This window comes from Panthera onca, chromosome B3, assembly GCF_046562875.1.
Source record: "Panthera onca isolate mPanOnc1 chromosome B3, mPanOnc1 haplotype 2, whole genome shotgun sequence".
In the NCBI taxonomy this organism is placed as follows: domain Eukaryota; kingdom Metazoa; phylum Chordata; class Mammalia; order Carnivora; family Felidae; genus Panthera; species Panthera onca.
In genome coordinates, this window is record NC_138344.1 from 107,484,827 (window position 1) to 107,510,782 (window position 25,956).

Consider the following 25,956-nt stretch of genomic DNA (forward strand, 5'->3'; position numbering starts at 1 on the left):
CTTCCTCAAAGCTCAGATGATGGTTAGCATTTTTTAGCAATAAGGTATTTTTTAAACATATCATACTTTTGTGTTATTTTATTTTTTAAAATTTATCTATTTTGAAAGAGAGAGAGTGGGAACGGGGAGGGGCAGAGAGAGAGAGAGAGAGAGGGAGAATCCCAAGCAGGTTCCCTGCAGTCGGTGCAGAACCCAGCGCAGGGCTGGAACTCACAAAACCATGAGATCATGACCTGAACCGAAATCAGGAGTCGCACACTTAACCGACTGAGCCACCCAGTCACTCCATCAAGAACATATTTTAAAATTAAGATTGTTTTTTAGACGATGCTATCCCACAATTTTAATAGATTACAGTGTAAACATAACTTTTATATGCACTGGGAAACCAAAAAATGTATTGACTCATTTCAGACAGTTCATTCTGGAACTGAACCTGTAAATATCTCTGAGAGATGCCTGTAGAGGGGCTGTTGTTTATTGTTAGGAAAGGTTTTTATTTTTCAGTGTGTTGCAAATCATTGCCAATAGGACTTTGGAAGGTAGTACCATAGGCTCCCTATGACTTGACTTTCTTCTGTCTCTTAGCCAACTGTGCCTTGTGTGAGAGGAGAAAGGCCAGTTACATTTCTGTGCTTTTCCGCTTGACCCTGATTTTCAGACGTGTTCACTTGCATTTCTTGGAGGAACAGAAGTCCAGTTCCCTGGAGATACAGCAAGAACAGGAGTTGTGCCTTCGCCTTTGGTTAGAAGGTCTGGGGCTGCCACGGCCCAGAGACCAAGAAGAAAGGGCTGGGAAGTAAGCAGTCAATGAGCCACTTTGCTAAGGGGAAAAAAAGACTATTCATTCCTTTGTGCTGGGCTTGTTGGCTGATTGGGAGCCCAGATAGAGCTCATGAATAATTTACAAGGCCATTGACTTTTTTTCAGAGTCAAGTCCTACAGAAAAGTTAGGAAGACAAAAGGGCACGCATCCCATTTACCTGCCCTCCAGCATTACAAGCCCCATTTTCAATCATGTTTCATAACCTATTTTAAAGGGAAACTCAGGCGCCCTTGACATTTCAACCCCAAACTCTTAAAGCCAGCCAGCACACATTGGAGTTGCTGTTTTTGACAAAGCATAGGATGTATCTAAAATATGTTTAGTGAGAAACCTTTATGGAAGGGCACAATTTAACTTTTGATTCCTCCTTACTGTCTTAACACCTGAACACAGTGCATTTTAATACACACTGTGAACCCATGAGTCAGACCACCCTGTACCCTATGCAGTTCTTGGCTTGCTGTGTGCCTGGTAATCAGTGTTTACTCCTAATGCCCCAAGTGCTTACCATGGAAATTTGCTGTCCTGTCCCATTGTCCAGGTGTGGAACTGACCCACAGAGGCTGACTGCCAGACCTGAAATAATGTCTTTTAACATGTAGCACATTAACTTTTCAAGAAAATCAACTTTGATTTCTCCTCAAATCGAGAGAACAGTCTCTACCTAATTTGACTTTTTTTAAAATTCAGAATTTGGGAAGATTAACAATCTCCCTCCAAGATAAGGTCTGTTCAGCTAGTCTTTGAAAACAGTTCTGGGTGAATATCAGTCTCTAATAGCATCTGACTCTTGTTTCTCAAGGATGTCATACGGGACTGTCAGGTACCTTGCTGACTTCACATACCTGTGTGATTTGAAATTAGCTAAGCATAGTTTTGCTTGGGGAGCCCTCCACTGTGAGCATTGCTTCTATGTCTAAGAATTCACAGTTAATCTGTTTCCAAATCAATTTGTATTTGGGTCAGTAATGAAGGTCACCTGCTTGAGTCATTGTTCTCTGATATCTACCTCTTCCCCTCTCTTGAAAATCTTGTAACATTTGTTAGATTCCCATCTCCTGGACCTTCTCACTCCTAAGTGTTTCTTATTGACAGAACTTCAAGGTCCTCAAATGTCTTTCATTTGAGTCTGGAATTTTGGGCCCTTACTGTTACCTCACCTGTATTGGAATTCATTTCCATATTTATATTTATTGTACTCATTCTAGTGAGAAAAAACTTCTCTTTAGATAAAGATGAAAACCAAATTTAGAAGCTCTGTGTTCCCTTTGTCATTGGATAACATCATTCCTTCTCCTCCGAGAAGTAGGTCTAGCCTTTCTTGATCTGTTTGTTGCAAGGAAAACTACAAATTGTCATTTGTCATTTTCATGAGAGTCCTTGTTTCCTCAGGATGTGCCAACCATGGGACTCTCAATACAGATTTTGACTATGAACCCTTCTTAGAATTGTTACTAAAACTCCAAATTATGTAGTCACATTCCTGCCTCTTCTCTTAGCTTGTCATGATTGCTCTGTCAAATGGAGGCCTCATTCAGTGCCTTCCACGGTCACCAGAAAGTGACTTCACGGTCCCCTTTCAAAGATGTGATGGAGAGCTCAAAGGATTTCCAGCTTATTAGAATAGTTGGACATTCCCCCCCAATGAAACTTGTCTACTTTTCTCCTCCCTCACACAGCCTTTGGAGATATTTAGCAGGTGTTTATTGAGCATCAACTTTCTGCCAAGGATACAAGCATAATAATGAGCAAAAACAAAATATTCCCTTATGGAGAGTATGGTATAGTGAGGGAGAAAGACATCAATCAGATGGCCATACTAGTAGAAAATCACAACTGTGACCAGTACCACGAAGAACAGGAATGCACTGCAATGAGTGAGAACTTTTAATACAGTGATTCAGGCTGGTCAGGGAGAGACAGAAGAGTTTTCTAAGGAAGTTACTCTTGAGCTGAGGTGACCAGTGAAGAGGGATGGAAATACCATTTAAAACAGAAGGAACAGCAAATGCAAGTTCCCGACATCAGGAAGAAGCATAGCAAGTTCAAGGGCTCTATAGGTGGCCAGTGTGTTTGGAGTCTAGGAGGCATATTCTCCCACAATAGGCATTTCATTATCCTAGAGCATTCACTGTCATCTGATGACTTCACGATTTTATTAGACACTCTTTGTAAGTAATTTATTTAAAAGTTAGGTAAGTCTGGTCATGCTGCCAATTGCTGGAGGAGCGATCCATTCACAGTGGGCTCCTTGTGTCCGGTTCTATGTGTTTATGTTCAACAATGGAATTATAAAAATATTGGAGCCAGATGAGGCCTCCAAGATTGCCTAGTGCCAAGTTCTCTTTTATACATGAGGAAATTCAGGTCTGAAACATCCAAACAGTAGATTGTTTCTCAGAATGGGTGTTTTCTTAAGATGGCTCACCTGTAATTTATTTTCCATCTCAGGGGGAAAAAAATTACCATTTTGTTTCAATCTTTAACTTACTACTGACACGGAGAGCTAATCAGGACATTTGGAGGCATTCGATACCGTTCACTCCATTTCAGTGAGGAAAATGCAGTTGACCTCAGAATATATTTCCTGAGCTCTTACTTTTATTAGGAGATATAAATACAAAATGAATAGATGTGGTGTCTGCCCTTTGAGGCTCTATCTGTGGGTTGGGAGAGATGGCCCATAAATACATAATGGCAGATGGATTCCAAAATTGGAGTATTCCCAGCATATTATGGGAGCAAAGAGAATGGCCACTTAGCCTAACATGGAGGTTTAGACAGACTTTCTGTAGGAAGTGATGAAAAGTTAAAACCTGAACAAAAATAAGGAGGGTGTTTAGGTAGGGGGCAAGCTTGAGCAAAAGTTGAGAAGTATGAAAGCTCCTGGTGAGTGTGTGTGTAGAGTGGAAAACTACAAGAATTTTGGAACTTACAGTTTGAGCTATGGTGGAAGATAAGGCTAGAGGGTTTGGCAGAAATGAAGCTATGAAAGGCTTAACATTCTTGAGATGTTTGAATTCTCTATCACTTAGGATTTGGGGCCATTGCCTGTAATAGGAAATGGAATATGATGGTGGCTTAAGCCAGATAGAAATGTATTTCTCTCTCCTGTAAAAAGTCTGGAAGCGGGCAGTCCAGCTCATGAAGCTCCATGAAGTCATTTGGGACTCAGATTTCTATCTTTTTTGTTCAGCCATCTTCAGGGTCACTCTGTGGTCTAATATGTTTGCTAAAGCTTCAGGAATCATCTCTGTATTCCAGATGGGCAAAGGGTACTTCTCCCAGCTGAGTTAGTTCCCTTTAGGGAGCCTGAAATTCCACACAATACTTACCGTGGAAATTGCCAGAACTTGGTCCCTTGACTGCACTTAGCTGTAGTGAAGGCTAGGAAGTTATTATGCAGCCATGTTCTAGTGACAAATCAGGGTTTTCTTACTAAGGAAAGAGGGGCAGGATAGTTATTTGATAGGAAACTCACAGTGTCAGATACAAATTCCATGCCAGGGAATTTGGTTTTTCTGTAGCACGTGAAGAAGAGTTTTTGAAGAATTTCCAGCAGCTTGCATGACATGAGTGGATTTATATTTCATATTTATGTGTGGGAGGGAGCATGCAGACACATACATGTAGGTAGCAGGGGGAGGTTCAATTTGTGACCATTGCAGTGTTCCAGGTAGGAAGATAATGAGGACCTGGACTAAGATGCTAGTTGGGCTGAGGAGAAGGGCATAAGTTTAAGAGATGTACAACGGACAGGACTTAGTGACTGGGTGGGTCCAGGGGATGAGGGAGCAACGTGGAGTCATTCCTAGGTGTTTAGTTAGAAGATTGGATAGACGATGGTACCGTTAGCTGGGAGCCCAGCTAATGAGCCCAGGAAGCCTTCTAGACAGAAGAGGAAGATGACGAGATGTAGAAACATAGTATGTCAGGCACCTGAGACACATTCCAGTGGAGATGTGCAATGGGAAGGTGGATATGAGTCTGAAGCTCAGTGAAACAGATAGACTGGAACACATATTTAGAAGTCATCAGGACATAGCTATCAGTTCAGAGCATGGGGACTGGATGAGATCACCGGACAACAGTGTCTTAAGTAGAACTGTGAGCCAAGGACAGAACCCTACGAAACTGGACCCCATTAGAAATGTGCCTAAATTTGGCTCTAGGGCTTAAAAAAAACTTTTTTTTTTGGTATATTGCATCATTTAGAGTGTCCCCCAAAGTGCAAATCCATTTAAATTACGATGCTATAAAAGAATAGTAGAAGATCACTTACATATTCTTTCAACTGAAAGAATCCTGGGCGTGGTTTTCAGAAGGTCTTGGTGTTGGACCCAGCCCTGCTTCATGCTGGTTCTGGGGGTGTGGACAGGTTTCAGAATGCTCTGAGATTGTTTGCCCATCTGTACATTGATGTGGCTTCTCTGCAGGGTATTGTTGAAGCTCAAATCAGGTGAAAGTGAAATGTGAAAGCTCTTTGAAACATGCCATGTCAATATAAGAGGTTATTCTTTGGGGTACCCAGTGGCTCAGTCAAGCCTCTGACTCTTGATTTCAGCTCAGGTCATGATCTTAGGGTTTATGAGTTGGAGCCCTGCATCAGGGGTTGTCAGTGTGGAGCCTGCTTGGGGTTCTGTCTGTCTCTCCCTCTCTGCCCCTACCCCACTGTGTCTCTAAATAAATAAATAAACTTTTTTAAAAAAGGTTATACTTTGCATACATGTTATCAGCTGATTTGGATTTTCTTTGTAGCATGGGCTTGAACTGAAGTTATCCTCAAGATGCTTCCTCGGGAATGGGGAATTCTTTACAGAAATTGGAGTTTTAGCTTGTAAATATCAACCTTCTGAAGACCAATCTTTTTATAGTAAACTAAATTTGATTGTAAACTAAATTTGATTTTGTTTTCTTTTCAAACGAAATTATTTTCTTTGCATTTTAACAATATTTTGAAATTGTATATAGTTACTATACTTACCACATACTAATCGTAAATCTTTAAGATAGTTTCCTTATGAAACCCTGGAGCATATGGTACAGATTGTAAAATTTGAACACTCTACTTTTGCATTTTGTTTAAATTTTAACTCTGTAATGTATGGGGGGAGCAATTGAACTCATTTGGGACTTAACTTTTCCAGTACTGAAGCAGATTTTTGGTTTTTCATTTGAGGGGAGGTTCCAGAACTTTTTTGGACCATATGCGGTGCATATCCTGACAGTTTAGTCCGTGTGGTTTCTCAAAGGACCCAGATTAATGGCTGAAAGAAATTTTAGCCCTGAAACATTTTGTTTCTGTACTTTACTTTCTGTCCTTATTCAATCAGGGTACTGATCCTGGCATACCTCATCAGCATTTGACCTTTTGTATCAGCAAGAGCTGTGGTTATTTGGAACTAGTTGATAAATGTGTTAATTGATTCCACTCACTGATGAAATCAAACCACCAGTTTTGTTCTTCTCCCCACCAGATTGATAGAGCAAGCAGCTTACTGCTTCACTGTAATTAAACACAATCTTGGATTTATTTGCTAAGCCATAAAAATACAGTCAGTTGGTCTTTAGGTATCAGATGAACATTTGTAAAAAGTGGTTCAGTTGTACAGTTCAGCAAATGCTTATGAAATGCCTGCTTAATGCAAAGCTTTATGTCAGGTCCCAAGAGAGTTAAAGAAGACTAAAGAAAGGCATCCCCTCAAACTTGGTGTATTTATTCATTTCTTTAACACATATGTGTGAAGAACGTACTGTGTGCCAGGCACTGTGCTAAGCTCTGGAAACAAATGAGACAAAATCCTGTACCCTCAAGGAACTTAAATTCTAGCACAGGTAGTCAGATAAACAAAAAGTGGATATATGGCATGTTGGAGCGATGAATTCTATGGAGCAAAAAGCTGTGTAAGGGGAAGATCAAGTTCAGGGAGGGTGGGACATTTAAGCAGATGAGCAGAGACCTAAGGACATGAGGAAGCAAGGTCTATGTGAATATCTGGGGGAAGAACATTCTGGGCAGAAGGAATGGCAAGCTGACAAAGCTTTTGGGAGGGGAGCATGCTCTATAAAGTGAAGGAGTGGCAAAGAGAATAGTGGGCTGGAGTTTCTGCGATACAGAATAATGGCCACATGTACTTAGCATATATCTCTAAGGATAAATGTCTCTGTAAGGAGTCCTACTTAGTTAATTTCAGCTTCTTGGGACATCTCTCCAAGGTAAATGGTACTATCCCTACTTTACACATAAGGAAACTTGAGGCTCTGGGAGTAAAATAACTTGTTCAGGGTCACATAGTATGCGGGGGAACTCTACAATCCTACCTCAGGTTTGAATCCACGAAGATGCCAAGTTTCCTCAACCAACAGTGCATGGGATGCTTTGTGTTCTCTCTGCCAGGCTAACTCCTGCTAACCTGTGCAGTCTCAGCTAGATGTCACCTCCACTGGGAGACTTTTCTAGACTCCCTGCCCCCTAACCCATGAGCTAGGTTCGTTGCCTATCCTGTCTGCTCCTGTGACATCCTGTAATACCCTTCCCCTCACACTTTTTCTGGCCTGTGTGTCTCTTCATACGGGCCACTTCATGAAGGCAGGGAGCATGCCTGTCTAACCCATTGTCTGTGACCAGCATTACACTAATCTAAACCCATGATTTGCTCAGAATTCAAGGTTATGCTTTTTCATAAATGAAAGCCTTCTGAGAAATTGCTCTACTTAAAAGAACAGTTGAGCATCCATACTAGAAGTTTTCAAATGATAATTCTAATTCTTGAAGAATGTTTAAATTTGGATTTTCATTTTGGTTAATAATATAAATAATTCTTTCACCGGTTATAAGGACACAATTCTTCCTTGCAATTGTAATTCTCAAATGAAAGTTATTGCATAGGAAAAGACTTTGTGTTTCTTCACATGTTCTTGAAAAAGGAGCCGTGCAGTAGACAAGTTGGAAAAACAGTGCTGGTCTCTGCCATGATTCTTCAACCACGGCTCTACACTTGATGGCATGGAGCCACAGCACTTGTGACACATTCAAGTTGTATACTTTTTTAATTGTTTTTAATGTTTATTCATTTTTGAGAGGTGGGGGGCAGAGAGAGAGGGAGACACAGAATCCGAAGCAGGCTCCAGGCTCTGAGCTGTCAGCACAGAGGCCGATGCGGGGCTCAAACCCACAGACCACGAGATCATGACCTGAGCTGAAGTCGGATTGAGCCACCCAGGTGCTCCTAGTTGTATACCTTTTTGCTTAAGGTGGTGCTAATCCCTCTCAGAGTTACATTAGATCTGTCTGCTTTATTCAGAGGACTTCAGTGTTTATTGATCTCAATTTTTATGCCTTCCTGCTAAAAGCAAAGGTAATAACTTTTTCAAGGTCTTTTTATAAATTGGACATTGACTTTAAGTTTTTTAAGCCAACCATATATATTTTGCACATAATGACTGAGGGAGAAAGCCTGGTGATGTCACTTTTTTACAGTTAAGTGTAAGTTATTGAATAATGCTAACACCCTGAAGTTATTAAGGGGCTATCTTCAAACTAGGCTCTACCAAACTCTTCCTCTCATAAACACACACACACGCGCACACACACACACACACACACACACACATCATCTTCATGGGGGTATATACTCATCAATGAGAGCAATGATTTTTCCCCGTGTTTTAAATTTTTAAAATAAAATTTATTCTTGCCTTTCTAATTATAGAAGTAACACATAGTAACTGCTGAAAATAAAAAAGATAAAAATGAATAACCTATATTCCTACTACTGAAATATGTCTTTTGACATGTTTTCTTAAAGGTTTTAAATGTATTTTTTTTAAAAAAAGAAACAAAGTTGAAGTCATACCATGTAAACATTTTCAACCTGATTATATTTATTAATATACCATAACCATTTTCCCCTACCGTGAAAGTTGTCTACATTCTCTTTCAAGCTAATATGATGTGACTGAAGTGATATAGGTGGTTTATCACATGGGCCTACTTAATTTACACTCCATTTAACTTGATTCAGTATTATTAATAATCATGGGGTTTTTTTTAATTAATTTATTCATTTTAAGAGAGAGAGAGAGAGAGCACGCAAGTCAGCACGAGTGGGGAAGGAGCAGAGAGAGAGAATTCCAAGCAGGCTCCATGCCATGAGTGCAGCACAGCCCAGCATGGGACTCGAACTCACAAACACGAAATCACAACCTAACCCTAAATCAAGAGTCAGCCACCCAGGCATTCCAATAAATGATGTGTTTATATTCTTGTACACATCTCTTGGATTGGTCTTCAATTCTTTCCCTGGAACCACATTCCTTGGAGATACTGCTGAGTCAAAAGGCCTGCACATTGTTACAACTTTTTTTTTTCCAGGATTTCAAGGCCTTGGCTTCCAGTTTTGCTTTGCAACTTCCCCGCTGTGGAATTTTGAGCAAGTTACTTAACCCTCTATGCCTCAGCTTCATCACTGATAAAATGAAGATCCTAGAAATGCACATCTGAGGGTAGTTGTTAGGATTAAACAGGGGTGCACATGAAGCCGTTCAGCTCAGCAATACTCGCTTTTTTGAACATTCCGTGGAAAAATATATCAAAGCACATGTTTCTGGTGTTGGGTATTGGTGTCATCTTTCCAGTTTGCTTTTCCCCATACTTTGCTTTCCCCATACTTAAGTCTTATACAGTTTGATGCATTTTGACAGGTGGACACAAATATGGAATCAACACTCAAAGTAATATATAGAACATTTCCATCAACCCAGAAGGTTTCCTGACACCCCTTTCAGTTAATTACTAACCACCTCCATAGGCTACCGCTGCTGATTTCACATGGTTGTTATAGGATGTGAATATCCACATTAGGATCCTGAAAGTAAAGTCACTTCTCAGCAACATCCTTCTGAGTATAAGAGATGGAGTTCTTTAAGATGTCTCAATGAGTACAGTGGTGGTTGTGGTCAGAAGAAACCACTGAGGGGAGGACTTTGTTCTCTCAGTCAGTTTTATTCTCAATAGGGAAAATAGTTCTAGGAGGATAAACATTGGTATGTCAGCCGTGGTTGTTTGAGTATCTAAGGTAACGTAGGTGTTTTTATTGTCTTTTTAATAGTTTTCAAATGTTCTGTATTGAATAAATATTGTGGTTTTGATATTTAAAAATGATATTTTCGAAGGGATATCACATGTGATATTGAATATACCCTAATATGAGTTTTTCAACATGATAATGTCAGAAATAGGTAACCTGCTATTGTACCAGTTAAGTTCTGCCAAACCTTGACCATCGGGCTGTGATCACTCCTAATTCATGAATCCTAGTTCTAGTGAAGTCCTAGTCATTGTCTTAGGCTGGTCAGGCTGCTGTAACAAGTACCATAGACCAGGTGACTTAAACAACAGAATCTTCTTTCTTACATTCTAGAGGCTGCAAAGTCCAAAATCAAGGTGCCAGCCAATTTTATTTCCAGTGAGGGCTCTCCTCCCAGTTTGCAGATGGCCACCTTCTTGCTGTTCCCTTACATGACAGAAGAGAGAGAGAAGAGACAAGCTCTCTAGTTGTCTCTTCTTACAAGGGCAAATATCCCATCGTGAGGGTCCCATCCTCATGGCCTCATCTAACTCCAACTACTTCCCAAAGGCCTCATCTCCAAATACCATCATATGGGAAGGTCAGGGCTTCAGCATGAATTGCAGAGGAAGGGCACATAAACATCAGCCCATACAGTCATTCATTCACACACATGTTCAGTTTTTTTTTTAATGTTTTCTGTTACAATAAGCAAGATGCTCTGCAGCCGCTTGCCTTAATAGTGCACAATCTACCTGGAAATGATTTTGGCCCCAAGGAGGGCGGCACCTGCTGGAATTGAAAACATAGTGGGCTGATATGAGCAAACAGCTAAGGATTAGATGCCTTCATCACCATTCTTTGGGTTCACTGAGCCATGTATGTCAGTCGTGGAATTGTTTTCAGATGTGTTAAGACAAAAATCCTTCTCCTAGATCCCAGTTCTTAAGCCTGGCAGGATAAATAGCTGAGTGTAACATGGTGTTAGAGTTTTCCTCTTGATAGACAGTCTACAGCATCTGCCTAAAGGTGGGATTTTTTTTCCCATTGTCTTGCAGATGCCAAATTTTACTTAAAATTAATTTTACTTAACTTGTTAAGTAAACTTCTAAACTTACTAGCAAACTTCCTGGGCAGAAATATAACTCGGTGCAGGCGCCCTGTTAGCACTTAACAAAAACACTCAGACCCTCAGAAAATCGATGAATTTCTGGGTTTAGTTGCAAAGAGAAGTGAGTGAAAACTGATGGGCAACCTTCCCCACCCCCAGAGGATGACATCACTGAATGATCTGGTTCTGGAGGTGTGTGCATGGTGCACACAATGGGGAGGTGGCAGCTTGTGTGGCCTTTCATTTCTCCTTCCTCCCTTGGCACTGTTCCTCCTGCCTCCAGAATACCCATTCTGACCTCTTTCACATACAAAATCACCATTCTACACCATGTTCAATACTTGCATCAAAACTTACCTATCCCATGTCCCACTGTTAAAATTCTAGAGTCAGGGTTGGAAGAGAGTTCAAAGTTACATAATACCCTTCTCTCTCTCTCTCTCTCTCTCTCTCTCTCTCAATTTATTTATTTATTTGGAGAGAGAGAGCAAGTGAGCACGAAGTGGGGAGGGGCAGAGAGAGAGGGAAAGAGAAAATCCCGAGCAGTCTCTGTGTTGTCAATGTGGAGCCAGACTTGGGGCTTGAACTCATGAAACATGAGATTATGACCTGAGCCAAAATCAAGAGTTGGGGGCTTAACTGACTGAGCCACCCAAGCACCCTACACCCTTCTCTTTCAAAGCACGAATGCCTAACAACCTGCTGAGTGGTCTTTTTTTCCTATACCTCTAAACAGAGTGTAACTTATTCCCTCCACTTTTAGGCACATAGAATGATTGGAAATTTCACCTTTATATTGGCTCAAACACTGTCTCATTGTATCTTCTGTTCCCTGGTGCTAGATCACCTTTAAGGAATAAAGTGGAAAAACACAAATTTTGCATAAAAAAGGCTTTCAGATTTTTGAAGGCCATCTGGATCTTCCAATGTAGTTTACTTGTCAAAGAAGGAAATATTAGTGGTATGATACTGTTTATCCTGGCTCTCTTGTCACAGTCACTGATTTCTGAGCAATGATAAGCCATCCATGTAATTTTTAAACAACGTTTTTAAAAAATGTTTATTTATTTTGAGAGAAAGAGAGAGGCAGACAGAGAGAATCCCAAACAGGATCCATGCTGTCAGCACAGAGCTTGATGCAGGGCTCGATCTCACATACCGTGAGATCATGACTTCAGCTGAAATCAGGAGTCAGACGTTTAACCAACTGAGCCACCCAGGCGCCCCCATACATATAATTTTTTATTCTATAGTCTTGAACCAATATCCAGTTGACTTGTTACATTCTTCTTCTTTTACAAAACCAGAAGTATCTTAAGTAGCAATGGGTTAAACTAATATGAGTTGTGGTAAGAGGTGTTCATGTTACCTCTTCCAGATCAGTTATGGGCTTTAATTGAATTTTGTTCCTGCTGAATATAGGGGTAGTAAGCATATTGTTGGTGTGATTTAGAATAGGGTGTGCAAGGTCTCCTTTCACGTAGATCTTAGAGGAATTTAATGCCTTACCTACCTTTGTAGTATAGCGTCAGCCTCTGTGTGCACATGAAAACAGAGAAGATAGTCATGAACCCCAGAGTTAGGGGTCTCTGTCTGCCATTCACTCTGAAAAGGTGGGTACTTTTCACTCAGGTCATCAGTGCCTTGTTCGAGGGTGAATTGCCAAAGGTGAGGCACAGGATGAGCATAGGTGTGGGGATCAGAGAGGCAAAGACAGGAACACCTCAAGATAGGGGTACCTGTGGAACTCCTAGTCAAATGATCTGTCTTCAGGTTGTAAATACCAGGCTAACCTTTAAGACAGTGACCACAGACTCTAGGTTGATTGCACGGCAACAGTGTGAAAATGGGGCTGTGCTGGCTTCCCGTTAAGTACTATGTCCTATGGGATTATTGTGAGACTTCAGCTCATGGGGCTTGTTTATGCCAGCATCTGGTATCAGTTAATGCTCCAAGTGCATTATCAATTTTAAAGACGACAAGTGATCCAGGGAAGAAACTTGAACAGTGAATCCATTTAAGAGGTGGACAGATCCAACACATTTCAGTATTATTTCAATTCTTTCAAATTGAACAAATTATGTCATACCCATTCTGTAGAATATTATGCAGCTATTAAAAGAGTGAGTTAGATCCACATTTATTGATCTAGGTGGCTTGTCCCCAATAGATAAATAAGTGAAAGGAAGAAGTTAAGAAGTGGTATGTATGCTCATTTAAGTCTTGTTTTTTTGGTACAAAAAATAGTAGCAAAAGCCATCTGAACATAGATCTGCGTGGGGAGAACATTGTGGAATAACAGACACAAAACCATTTGGGAGGGGATGGACAGTTATGATTTTTCATCATGTATCTTCCTTTTGTATCACTGTGGTGAGAATGTGTTACTTTTGGGATTTTTGAGAACAAATTTTTTAAAAAGAAATAAGCAAAAAAAGTGGGAGGTGGACCAAAGAAGAGGAGAAACTTCTCAGCAGGGCAGGAGAGGGAATGGTCGGAAGGGAGGAGGTGTTGTCCAGGAGGGAACACGACGAAAAGCCAAGAGACCCACACTTTTCCTCTCCTTTGTCATGGCCGTATTAGGGCTTGCAGCCAGAGCTTTGCTTTTCTTATTCATCTTCAATTTCTGGCGCAAGGCATAGCAATAGTTTTTATTTCTTCATTTCTGTTTTATTTCTAGCAAAGTGAGTCAACACTTGGGGAATACTCATCGGGAGAGATAAGTGGTATGAAGATGGGTGTCAACGTGGTATTGTGTAATCAGAAAATGGAGAGGCACGTCAGTGTAATTTAATTAGATGAGAGAATGCGTACATATGATAAAAAAGAGAACTGTTTAGCTATTCTAAAAAGATTACAGTGAACACTAAATCCAGCCTCCCAATTTCTTTTTCTCAAGGCAACCAGTTAGCCATGCCTTTTTTTTTCCATGTTTATTTATTTTGAGAGAGAGAGAGAGACAGGGAAAGAGAGAGCAGCAATGGGGAAGGGCAGAGAGAGAGAGGGAGGGAGAGAGAGAATCTGAAGCAGGCTCCAGTGCTGTGAGCACAGAGCCAGACCTGGGGCTCAAACCCACGCTGTGAGATCATGACCTGGGAAAGGATCAAGGGTCGGACCCTCAACCAATGGAGCCACCCAGGCGCATTTCTTCTATGTCCTTCCAGAAATGATTTATGCATGCACAAGTTCTGTGTTTGAAACAGTGTTTCCTCTTGAGAGCCAAATGGCACTGTCGGATGCCCTGAAAGAGTAGAGGTTTTTCCTAAGTCTTTGGAAAGGCCAGCTCTAAACTATAAAAAGGTAGCAGCTGAGCCTCCTTTTCTTCTGCGAGAAGGGTGTGTGGGTGAGGGTTCAAACCTGCAAAGAATTCTGCTCTTGTTGGAGAAACTGTGCTGGTTTGTTCAGATCATGTAACAGGCTTATAAAAGTTTATTGCAGTTACATAGGCACAGAGAGAAATTGCTTTCCAGACCTACACGGAGAGCAGCTGCCGTTTATAACTGGGCTGAGGAGTAGCAGCACATTACTTCCAGCCCGACTGGATGGGGCCCGCTTTCTTGCACAAGGGGCTCGCTCCTTTACCAGGAGCCTCTCAACCCCTTTCTCTGCAAGGCCCTGGAGCATGTGCGGCCCCGGTGGGGAGGAAGGGGAGAAATCCTGTGTGAGCTCCTGTTCTCTGAGAACATGAGGAACGTGTGGAGGCATCCAAATCTTGCAAATTAAGCAAGAAGTGAGTATTAAATCTTCATTTAATCCAAGCAGTGAGAAGCCTGCCCCTCCCACGTTCACCTCGTGAGGATTCTAACACTTCTTTGACAAAGAAATGGGGCTCTGAGCAGTAGACGAAGGCAGGTGACAGTGAGTCAGGAAATTCACCCTTTAGAAGTACAGGTCTTGTCATCACGAGCCCTTCCCGGGTACCTGTGGCTCTTGTGTTAGTTCTTGAAGGGAGGCAAGGAGGAAGGAAGGAGAACCTTTGGTTGGTTGGTTGGTTGGTTGGTTGGTTTTGTTTGTTTTAACTCCTACACTTGAGGACGGAATTGAGAAAAATGCACCGTGGCAGTGAAATTAATTTACAGCTGGGGAGGAAGCTTTGGAACCCGTGAAATCTGAATGCTGTCTGCTGGCTGCTTTACTGCCACGCTAAGGAAGGGGATATAATTTTGGCCGAAGGAACAGTGGAGTTTTGTTTCCTCATCTGTGAACAGACAGGTTCAAACCTGTCAAAGGCAGTAACTGAGTTGCCTTATGACTGACTCGTATGTGGGGTGGTGATTTTTTTTTTTCCCGTAAGAATCTGGTTGAGTCATTCAGAAAGTTAAAAAATAACAAAAACGAAATAAATGAGAAAAGTTAGCCAAGGTCTGCCACAGATGCCAGGAAGGTACACACAGACTGGAAGAAATCTGTGAGGTCTTTGTTTGTTTCTCCCCATGCAAATACTCAGCCATGCTCCACAGAGCTGGAGTTCAGTATCTGTCCTGCCATTTAAGAAATAGGACTCTGTTCTCCACAGCTTATTCCTTGGGGTTTTAGAATGTAAAATATGAAGTGTGTATAATCACAGTTCCCAGCATTTCTTGGCATTTCAGCTTTGGCAGCAAGAATGGGAAAAACTGAAGCTTTTATGGCCAGGAAGGCTGAGTGTAATCTTTGTGCTGTGGCATTACCAAAGGAAGTAAATACGTTAAGAAGCACTTTCCCTCTCAAGTCCGTCTGAGGGGCAACCGTACTTTGTACAATTCACTGCAAGTATTGTATATTTTTATATTCTGTTTTCATCAGAAGAAAGAGGCAGAGTTGAGGGCTTACCACGCGTGAGATATTTTCACAATGTCTCACTTGACATTGTGACACACACACTCTAGAAAGGGTAGCTTGTGTCACACTGTGTTGAAGGAGTTAACGCTAGAACTAACAGTTTACCAGAGAAGCTCAAGATACTGTACTTTCTGAGAACTAATTCTCAAGATCAAAACTCATCAAGGAGCTTAACAGGAGAAGAATTCAATGAAGAGCAAGTACTTTCATCAGAAGATGGATTTCAAGAAAATGCTTTGAGTGGGCTTAGATTAACCGACATGGTGAAAGACACACTCAGCCAACGTGTCTCAGTTTGCCCAGAGAAGTCCTGGTTTGGTCCTGTGACCTCCTTACCAGCACCCCCTCTCACCTTTCACCCTCAGAGTCCCATTTTGAACAATACACTGCACAGTCATGCTGCAAAGAGGTGTCTACATGTAACAACTTTTTTTTTTTCTTCTGTGAAATGGTAGAACCAAAGGAAAAGATATTTTTACTAACTGAGAGGGGCCCCCTTCTGTAAGCGGGGGATTCTCCCAACACTTTCCTTTCAGAGACTATTTGCTCCTAGTCCATGAATTGGAAAAGCAATTACTAACCATTTTTAAATACTTTTTTTTTTCTATAAGTCACTATCTTAGTCTCAAAGACACATTGGGGGAAACTGCCTTTCCCAGATCCCATGTTTTATTTCCTTTGCATGATACTTTAATATATTTACATGTGATAAACATTTATTGTCATAACTTTATGAGCCTACATTCATCTGTTTATCCACGCATCCAGTCAGTCATTCATTTATTCGTGCAACAAATATACACTGAGACCTACTTTGTGCCTCAGAATATCATTGTGAACAAGATAGGCCAGGAGTTGGCCTACCAGAAGCATGTACTCTAATGTAAATATATAAAGACGTAAAAGTAACCACCAGTTGTGAAAAGTACACGGAAGGAGATAAGTGAGTTTTTCATTTTCACTTTTGTTCCACAGAACTAAAGAAAAGGGAAGTGAGAGAGACAGATACCTCTCCCCACGTCTTTCATTGTTGAATGTCTAAAATATTTTATCTGGGTTCAAACTCAAAATAGCTTCAGAATAGGGTCTAATGGGGGCATTCCAACCACAGAGTTTTAGCCAAATAAAATTCATATGTCTATACAACTAAAGTTCGGTTTAAAAAAGAAAAACAAGGTGCCCAAGGCTGGGCCAGCAGGAACTGTCCACACTCCATTTGGCCCTGGCCACTAATTAACTTCCTCCAAAGCCCCCAGGTGTTCTTTTGCTCCAAATCAATGCCCACCAGGCCTGGTTCAGTCTTCCATTTCAGTAGCTCCCGTTGTGGGTCTCACAGAGAAAACGAGGGCAGTATTAGAATTTTACAACCACAAGTGAGCTTTTCTACCTCACTTTGGAAACATTGAGCCATCCCTCCGAAGTCTGGAAGACAGAAAGACTGCTCAAAGAAATCTGCTGGAAAATCTGAGAGCTAAGAGAAATGTCAGGAATATCATCTTTCATCACAGAATTTCTACACACTGCTGTGGTCTCCTGTGAGTCAGTGGGAGGAACTTCGCCACAATGCGGCCTCAGGCCTCAGATCAGCGGGGCTGTGGCAGGGTCCCAGCCCCAGCAGGGGTATGTGGAGGGTAAGTGGTGGCACTGTCCGTGCCAGCCCAGGAATGCAGGCTCCTTTGAGTGTGTGAGGCTAACCTCCTAAGCCAAGTTCAAACTCCCCGGGTTCTTGGGTGGGCTGCCTCTGAAAAGCTCATCTTCCTTTGTTCTTTATCCAACATCTGTCTCCTGCCACTCTCCCAGAAAGTTTCTCTTCAGTGCCAAGAATGGATCTCCTAGAGAACTAGACAGACACTCGTTATCTGAGACACCCATGAAGGATGGGAAAGGCCATCAGTCACCCGTTCTGTAGCTCCCAGGTCTCAGACCAAGAAAGAAAGGAGCTGTAAGAAGCGGGAACCTGACCGCCTCTTCTTCCCCTTGACCACACAGTGACTTCCTGAACAGACATTTAATGTAATAGTTTGGTCCTAATAGCATAAGAAAGTTCCTGCAGTCACTGGCCTTCCATGAAGCCTCTTATAAGGCATTGGTGCCTTCAAATGGAGTTACCTAGACTCTGTTTTCTTTGAAGGTGAATCTGTTAGATTTCCTTGTTCCCTTTGGTCCCCAACCTTTAACACAGCAACTGACAAGAGGAATGTGTACTAACCGCTGCATTTCCTTGATTCCAAGAAGCTACAGATCACAAGATGCCGATAATTTTTGATTTGATAGAAATGAGAGTCATGGCAGTTGGCAAGGCTTTTTGGTCATTAGTTTTAAGGAACTTAGCTGTTTCAGAAGCACTAGAGGGAAGGGAGCAGGTACAGATCTTAGAACCAAGGCAATACAGAGGCTGCAATTTTGTTCTTCTCAACACAGCGAGAGAGGAATTTTTTTCCCTTTCTAGGCACAGTGATAGAGAGTGGCTTGGTTAAAGATATTATTAAAGCCATCCTAGTGACAGCAAAAGAGAAACAGAAGCCCAGATGGTTGGGAAAATGTATGATCAGCTGGATTTTCAAGTTCTTCCCTTTTTTATGTGCTAGTCAGTCTTCTTCAGGAGAGTATATAAAGAACAGCGGTATGTGATACACCCACATTTTCCACTGTGTCAGAAAAGCAAAGTCTGTCTAACCCTCCTCAGTTTCCCGCTTGGTAAATTTGTGCTCTTGGTAATTTCTTTGCCAGAAACTGAGGAATCTGGTCTCAGAAAACAGTGGGTTTGGATACTCAGTATTATATAGGGTAAAGATGAAAAAATGCTGGTAATGTGGTTGAATTTATCTGCACGCAAGGTGCTGTATTATCAATGGTCTTCCCCTGCTGGATTCTCATCTGTAAATGTCTCATGAAGAGTGGAATCTGAAGACATTATTGCTCTCAGTCAGAACTTACTCTCACATTGTTATTTTCTCAAGAGATGCTCCTAACTAGATTTGTAAGCATCCCACTTGTCACTTCATTCCCATCCAGGTCCTCACCTTCTCAAGGTGACCATTGTTCTGAGAAGCGTTTAGCTTCTTGTAAGGCTTTATTGGCCTGGGTGGTGGGGCCGGGCCAGTCCAGGGTCTGGAGAGCTGGACAGAACCAGAACGGGTCTCCAGAATGAGCCCTAAATCCTGCCGACCCTCCTTCAAGGTGCCGAGTCTATGTCCCCTGCCAGACTTGTGGGTTTCAAGGAATTACATTTCATGCAGACTGTGAGTTATAAATGTGTGTTTGTTTTAAACGGACTTTTTGGTTTGGAAAGTGCCCTTCACCTCCACCTGACATACTGTACTACACTCACCTGTCCTTGTTTGCCTGATGCATCGAAACAGACACACAGGCTCAAAGTAGACCGTCATTAAGTTGTCCGTGGGCTTTGTTTGACCATGAGGATTTCACCACGGGGTTACTCACTCAATGTGACCTGCACATCTGCTTTGTACCACATTTGGCTCTGAAGACCAAAAGATAAATGAAACAGAATCCTTGCCCTCAAGGATTGAGTCTACTGGGGGCTCCAAATGCATCTATAAATTGACAGTTTAAGACATGGTTCCCTTAATGCTCAAAGTAAAATGTAATGCAGTGAGAGTACAGAAAAGGAAGTTATGAATTCTAACTGAGAGGATCAGCAGAGGCTTTAGAGAAGAAATGGTATTTAAGCCGTAGGTTTTCGTTATCAACAAAATACAGAATTACATGCCAGGTAGAGGGAACAATGGGAATGAAGGCCTGAAGGCAGAAAAGTGTCCTGTGCTAAGGAATCGTGAGGAATCCGAGCGACCGGAACTGCAGAGCAGGGAAAGGTGGCAGTTGAGGTGGGTCGGTGTGAGAACATTGAAGGCTTTGAGTGCTAGGCCAAGAAGTTTGGGCTTTATTTGCCTATCAATAGAAGCCATCAGAGGTTTTTGAGAAAGAGACTAACAGGAAATAACTGTAGTTAAGCAGAGTGCATAGGAGCAAACCTGGAAACCAGGAGCTCAGGTAGGAGGACTTGGAATAAGTCAGGCAAGAAATAGGCATGGTGCAGTGCCTGCCTGGCTCAGAGCATGCGACTCTGGATCTCGGGATCGTGAGTTCAAGCCCCATCTTGGGTGTAAAGATTAATAAAAATAAATAAATAAGCTTAAGAGGGGGGAAAAATAGGCATGACTTGAAGCAAGCCAGGATAGTGAGAAGAAGAGGGAGAAGAGGAAGGGAGTGTGATACAGCGGAGGAAGAGCTTGGAGGACAGTGATGAATGGGGTATGGAGCCCAAGGAGTAGACATTAAGGATGCTTTCCAGATTCCCAGCTAAGAACTCTAAGGCTTTTCACTGAGGATGACAGTTGGGTAAAATCTAGGTTTCATCTTTTGCCATTTGAAGGTTAGCTATGCCCCCAAATCAGTTACTTTCTTATTTGTCATGAAGGTCTAGATCTCTGGAAAGAGCTGTCAGGGTAGAGATTTAAATTGGGGAGCCATCAGTCTTAGGGTGATATTTGAATCCCTGGGATTCAATTGCACAGAACAACTGTACAACTGGGCAGACTGTGCACCGAACAGTTCTAAGCGGACCACTTCATCAGAGTCCTTGAAGATTTGTGTAATGACTATGAGTTTTCTAGGAGTTGGTGGTAACATGTCTAGGGAAAGGGGAGCCTTTTTCTAATTTGCGCTAAGGTGCGATTTGGTCTAGCAGTGGTTCTGGAAAGAAAGCTAAGCAAGGGCCAAGAACAGAGCCTTAGGGAACAGCCTACCCTTTAAGGGAGAGTGGAGGAGAAGGAGGAGGAGGAGCTCACAAAGGAGACCCTTAGGAGTGGTCAGAGACTTGAGTAGGATTGTATTCAATTGCCTTGGAATTTACCTGAAAGCATAGTCCCCACTCAGCAAACTGTCATCTTACTTTGCTTTAATGACTCAGGTAGAGCCTCTACCAATACTATCCCTCAATTTTCCCTTTTCACATATCCAAGGGGTTTTCCTTGATCCAGCAGATGGGATAGTTAGCAGTCTCCATTTGGTTAAGACAGAGAATTATCAAGCCTGCGGCTCTGGTCCTGAGGGCCAGCGCTGGGCAGGTGAGCATTATCCAGGGCAAATAGCACTCACTCCAGAGGCTGCCCTTTGGGCTCCTGGGAGAGCAGACCATATTTGCTGTCCCTAGGAAAGGACACTACCTCTGGCCACTCACCCCTGTTACATTTGGCTCCAGACAGCCAGGAGTCAGGAGTTGCTGAGGCAACTCCCAGGCCAGAACAGGCAGAACCTCTCAGATGGCCCTGAGTCCCACACTGTGAAGGCCTGACAGGGCAGAGGAAGCTTTGTGCCTCCCGAGCCACCCAAGAAAGAAAAGGCATCCCCAGAACAATGGCTTGGAAGCTGTCTTGACTTCCTTGTGGCATAAACTATAAAGCTTATGGCCTTCCCCACGCATGCCCACAGGATGGTATAAATGCTTCTTACAGAAGAGAAAGCGTGTGCCCTGCCTTGGCCCGTGATTCTCTGCCCACACACACCTGTCATTGCTGCCTTCGGGCACTTTTGACCTCATTTACATCAGTGGAAATTTATAGGAGGAGAGAGAGCACCACTTTCCTGGCCAGGAATGTGTCAGCCCAGATCAAAAATTCCAAGCCCACACCTGTGTCGATGGGATTCAAGCTCTACAGGCAGACAGAACATTGTTTGGCATGGTCATAAAACTCAGACCAAAACTGGAACTTATCTGAGGGGGTGGAACTCGATTGCTTGTGTATCACCTAGATCAGTCAGTCAAAATGTTGTTGTGTTTTCAAAATAAGTCATTTTTTTTCGGACCCTAAATTTTAATAATTTTCTTTATCAGCTGATTCTCTGCTTCTTAATTTGAATGAAGAATACAGTTCCTTTTCCAATAGGAGAACGATCACTTGTCCTATCTCTGGGGCTTGCTTGTTTTCTTTTTTCCTAACCATAAGCAAGCCTATGTTCCCTGACTCCATGCATCAAAGGCCCTGGGGAAACTCTTGGGATGATTTCATACACTACATCCTATAAATGGGCAGGTGATCACATTACCCTTTTTTAAAAAGGACTCTGCAGCAGAGGAGAGGAGAGGAAAGCACTTTTCCATGGCGTCAGGGGGAAAATCCAGGAGTAGAACCCAAGAGGCTGAGGTTCAGGAAATGTGTTCCCAAACTGCCTTCTCTGGAAAACGCAGGGAACCGGCTGCTTTCCAGTGCAATTTTTGGTTTATCAACTTTCAAAAAGAAATTAGTTCCATATGATGGGAATCATGTTCTTTGGTTTGAGCTTAAATTGAGCTTTGAAGCAGTTTCTATGTAATATTCCATCCCTTCTGGTTTTGGAGTTTTCCATTAAACTTAAAAAAAAAAAAATCAAATGAGCTTTTCAACTTGATGAAGGACTTCAGGAATCTCATTATTCCTTCTCTTCCTAGACTGACCTTTTAATTTTATGCAAGATGTACAGGGGTGATTTGTCTTGTCTGGTTATAATACTGTGCTGTTGTAAGGATGCTTAATCACCAGGCAAACACATTAGTCACCAGTTGTTGTAGCTACAAGCCCAGCTTCCTTATATTAACTCTAGGACTAGGCTGAGAGCTAGAGAGGGGACAACCCGACGGGTGGTGTCAGAAATTCACCCCCAGATGCAGAAAGCAGTTCTTCTCATTTCTTCCTCATTTCCTCAGCTTCCATAATGTAGAGAACACGGAGTAGGCATCAGAGGGAGAGAACACAGGCAGGAAGGATTTTACACACAAGGAATATATGGGTAAAGGAAAGGCAACCAGAGTATAGGGTAAGAAACTTAGGGCTTGTTCATTTCAGTCAACACTTAATTGCTCACTCAGCCCTGGGCCAGGCACCTTGTTCTGAGGTTAGCAGAAATAAGCATGGGAAGGACCTGCAGGGAAACCAACAATTACAGTCGGCGCAATAAATGCTATAATTAGAAGTATGCACCAAATACCACTGGAGCATGGAGGAGAGGCACCAAGCTTGTCTAGGAAGGGATGCAAAAGACTCCCAAGACAGAGAGCCTTCGGCGAGGATGAAGTCATCTGCCCAGGAGAACGGAAGGTAGAAGGGTGCTGCTGGCCAGAGCTCCCCATACTGTCTGTGGTGGTAAACCAGTGTTGTTGTGTTTTTCCCTTTTCAACCCATTTAGGACTGATATTTTTATAAAACGTAATAAAAGTCAATTACTAGAAAAAGAAAATTTTAAAAAGACATGAAATAGGAGCCCAGATTTTTATTATTAGATTCAACAGACATAAAATTGCTGTCAGGTAGTTATAAAAGTTTCTAAGCGCTTACTCTTAATTTTTCTTCTTCCCCCATTTATTCACTGTGATTCAATCATTTTCTGCTTCATTGCAGGCCAGTAGCAGTTTATGAGTGAGTGCCCATCCAAGGGCACAACAGCATGTACGCAGGTGGGGGAGAGGTCCACCTCTCGGCGTTGGGTGCCTGGAGTGCGTGAGGATGTGAAGCAGGGGAGAGCGCTGGGGGAGAAAATAAGGCTGCAGGGCAGACAGAGACCCCACCGTAGAGCCTTATGGCCAATAAAGTTGGGCAGGGCCTCTTAAAGGGTCAAACATTCAAGAATTGAATTTCAGAAAAACAACTGGCCCAGCATAAAGAGGGGAGGAGAGTGAAGGTAGTGAGACCGGTTAGGAGATGCAGCGATGCAGGTGGGAAATGATGGGGCTGAATGGAGGCCATGCAGTGTGGTGGAGAGAAGGTGTCTGGCTTTGAATACAATCAGGAGGTGTAATTGTCAGTTCTTAGTGATTGACTGCCCGTCAGAGAAGTGGGGAAGGCATGTCATCCAGTACCATCCCATCATTTACAGGTGAAGAAACTGAGACCCAGCAAGGTGACAAAGCTGAGTCTCGAAGCTCTGCTTTCTGGCTCAGGAAAAGTTTTCTTGCCCCTTGACTAACTGACCGGACAGTGTACCAGGTAATACCAGCATTCCAGCTTGTCCCACTCGAGTCCCCATGATGCCTCTGAAGAGAGGGAAGGATGTGTGTCTGTCAGAAGGTTCCAGGTGCACCGAGACACTAGCTTACTCACTGACCCCCCCCCGCCACGTCTCCACCCCCACTACCCAGCTGCATTCAGCCAGCCTGCCTGACCTCCTGTGCTCTCTGTTCACGGTCATTGTCTTAATGACAGAAGCCACTGCAAGGTTCTCTGTGTCCTACAGTAGCCAGTTAAATTCACGTAAATCCTGTTTAGGCAGTTGACGGAATTTTTAATATCCTTCTTTTATAGACACAAAGGTTGCTCTCACCTGTAAGCCAAACACGAACAGGCAGTCACTAAGCAGGGCACATTTTCATTTCTGGTATCTCTTGGTATCTCAGGACTTGTCTAGAAGGATTAATGCCTGGAATAGCGTGTACTCGAGAGTGTGTTCAGAGCCACAGAGTTTCCTGGGGTGCTGACCTGGTCCTCCTAGGTCATCCCTGAGACAGGACTCCAGCAGGTACTGGCAGCTTCCTGTTGGCGTCAGAGGTTCTGGATTGGTGCCAGAGGCCCAGCACAAACCCGAATCCACCCAGTTGCCTAACAGTCCTCCACATCCTCTTTAATCCAGCCTCGCTTGGGTCTCAGAACCAAACCAGGACTAGAGGGCAGAGAGGGCCTTGCCGTTCAGACGAACAGCCATTCGTTAGGGGCCTACTATGTGCAAAGGGAATTCAAAAATACAAAGACGAAAAAATGAAAACCATGAGGCACTTCTCCTCCTGGAGATCACATTTCTAAAATAACAGTAACTTAAATAACCTAAAATAACAGTAATTCCAGGCTTTTGGAATTTGTGCTCTCTGCCTGCCTGCTAGTTTGAATACCCATAATCTTTGTTGGCTTCCTGTGGTGAAAGAAGGCAAACACCAATGCAGTGGCCTTAACAGAGGTTCTTAAACGTGAGCATGGTGCCTGGAGTTGACTGCTCATTTGTGCATATGCATGATAAAAAATATTAATAGGTTTGGACATGTTAAAAAGATACCTTCAATCATCACAGCATTGTTTCTAACAGTGAAAAACTGGAAATGACTTCTCCCCAAAGTAACTTTGCAGAATCTGGGTCTTATCACATCACTGAATGTATGCGACCAGAATCCACTGTTGGGTTTATGTCCTGAATCATTAGGCAGGGAGAAGGTGGAAAACAAAGACTGGCTGTGCCAGTTGAGTTTTGACTGCATTATGAGGTATAGATAGCATGCCGCTTCTTGGGAATCCTATGTTTTATTTCTAGAGAATCACAGTTCCTCTTTCGGCTTCTTCTGCTTAGAAGAATGGGTCATTCATGCATTTGACAGACAGGGATGGAACTGGATGAACCTCAACTTGAACCAGCCTTTTCTCATTGCACTGAGCAGGGCTGTCAGCAGTGAACCGAGATCAATTCCTGTATCTTTTCATTTCTAATTCAAGTATAATCAGTATACAGTGTTATATTAATTTCAGGTGCACAATATAATTTACAATTCTATGCATTTCTCAGTGCTCATCAAGATAAATGTACTCTTAATCCCCTTTATCTACTTCACCCATCCCCACACCCACCTCCCCTCTGGCAATCACCAATTTGTTCCCTATATTTAAGAGTCTGTTTTTTTGTTTGTCTCTTTTTTCCTTTGTTTGTTTTGTTTCTTAGATTCCTCAAAAACTTACCATATGACCCAGTAATTTCACTACTAGTTACCCAAAGAAAGTGAAAACACTTAATTCAAAAAGATATATGTACCCCTATGTCTATTGCAGCATTATTTACAGTAGCCGAGATATGAAAAACAACCCAAGTGCCCGTCGATAGGTGAATGCTTAATTTCTGTATCTTAATGCGTCAGAATTTGGCCTCAGCAAAGACGGATAAAGTAGACAAAGGTATTGTGGCTGATGGAGCTTAACCAGTTCTTGAGACATTTTGCCCATTGCTAGTGCCAGGCCCTGGCACTGTATGAGAAACTCCCTTTGGCTCCTTGCTCTATCACCCACAGAGCAGTTTATAAGCCAGATGTGTCACTTTATAATATAATAGGCCCACCTGTCCCAAACTCCTAAATTTCCAATGTTACTTAGTACTTTCAAAGT

General features: G+C 42.5%; 1 protein-coding gene and 1 long non-coding RNA gene across 4 annotated transcripts in view; one reads left to right on the plus strand and one right to left on the minus strand.

Moving 5' to 3' along the window:
* The window catches only part of PRKCH (protein kinase C eta), a 231,585-nt gene that overhangs the window by 164,533 nt on the left and 41,096 nt on the right, over window positions 1–25,956 (plus strand). The gene's annotated exons all lie outside the window — the stretch shown is intronic.
* The window catches only part of LOC132669953 (uncharacterized), a 78,551-nt gene continuing 75,751 nt past the window's right edge, over window positions 23,157–25,956 (minus strand). For 2 of the 3 annotated variants that reach the window (XR_009606304.2, XR_009606303.2), the window contains exon 5: window positions 24,239–24,351. This is a non-coding gene — a long non-coding RNA (uncharacterized LOC132669953). Of the gene's footprint in view, window positions 23,856–24,238; window positions 24,352–25,956 lie in introns of those variants that run through there. The other variant, XR_013556090.2, reaches the window with a different exon arrangement.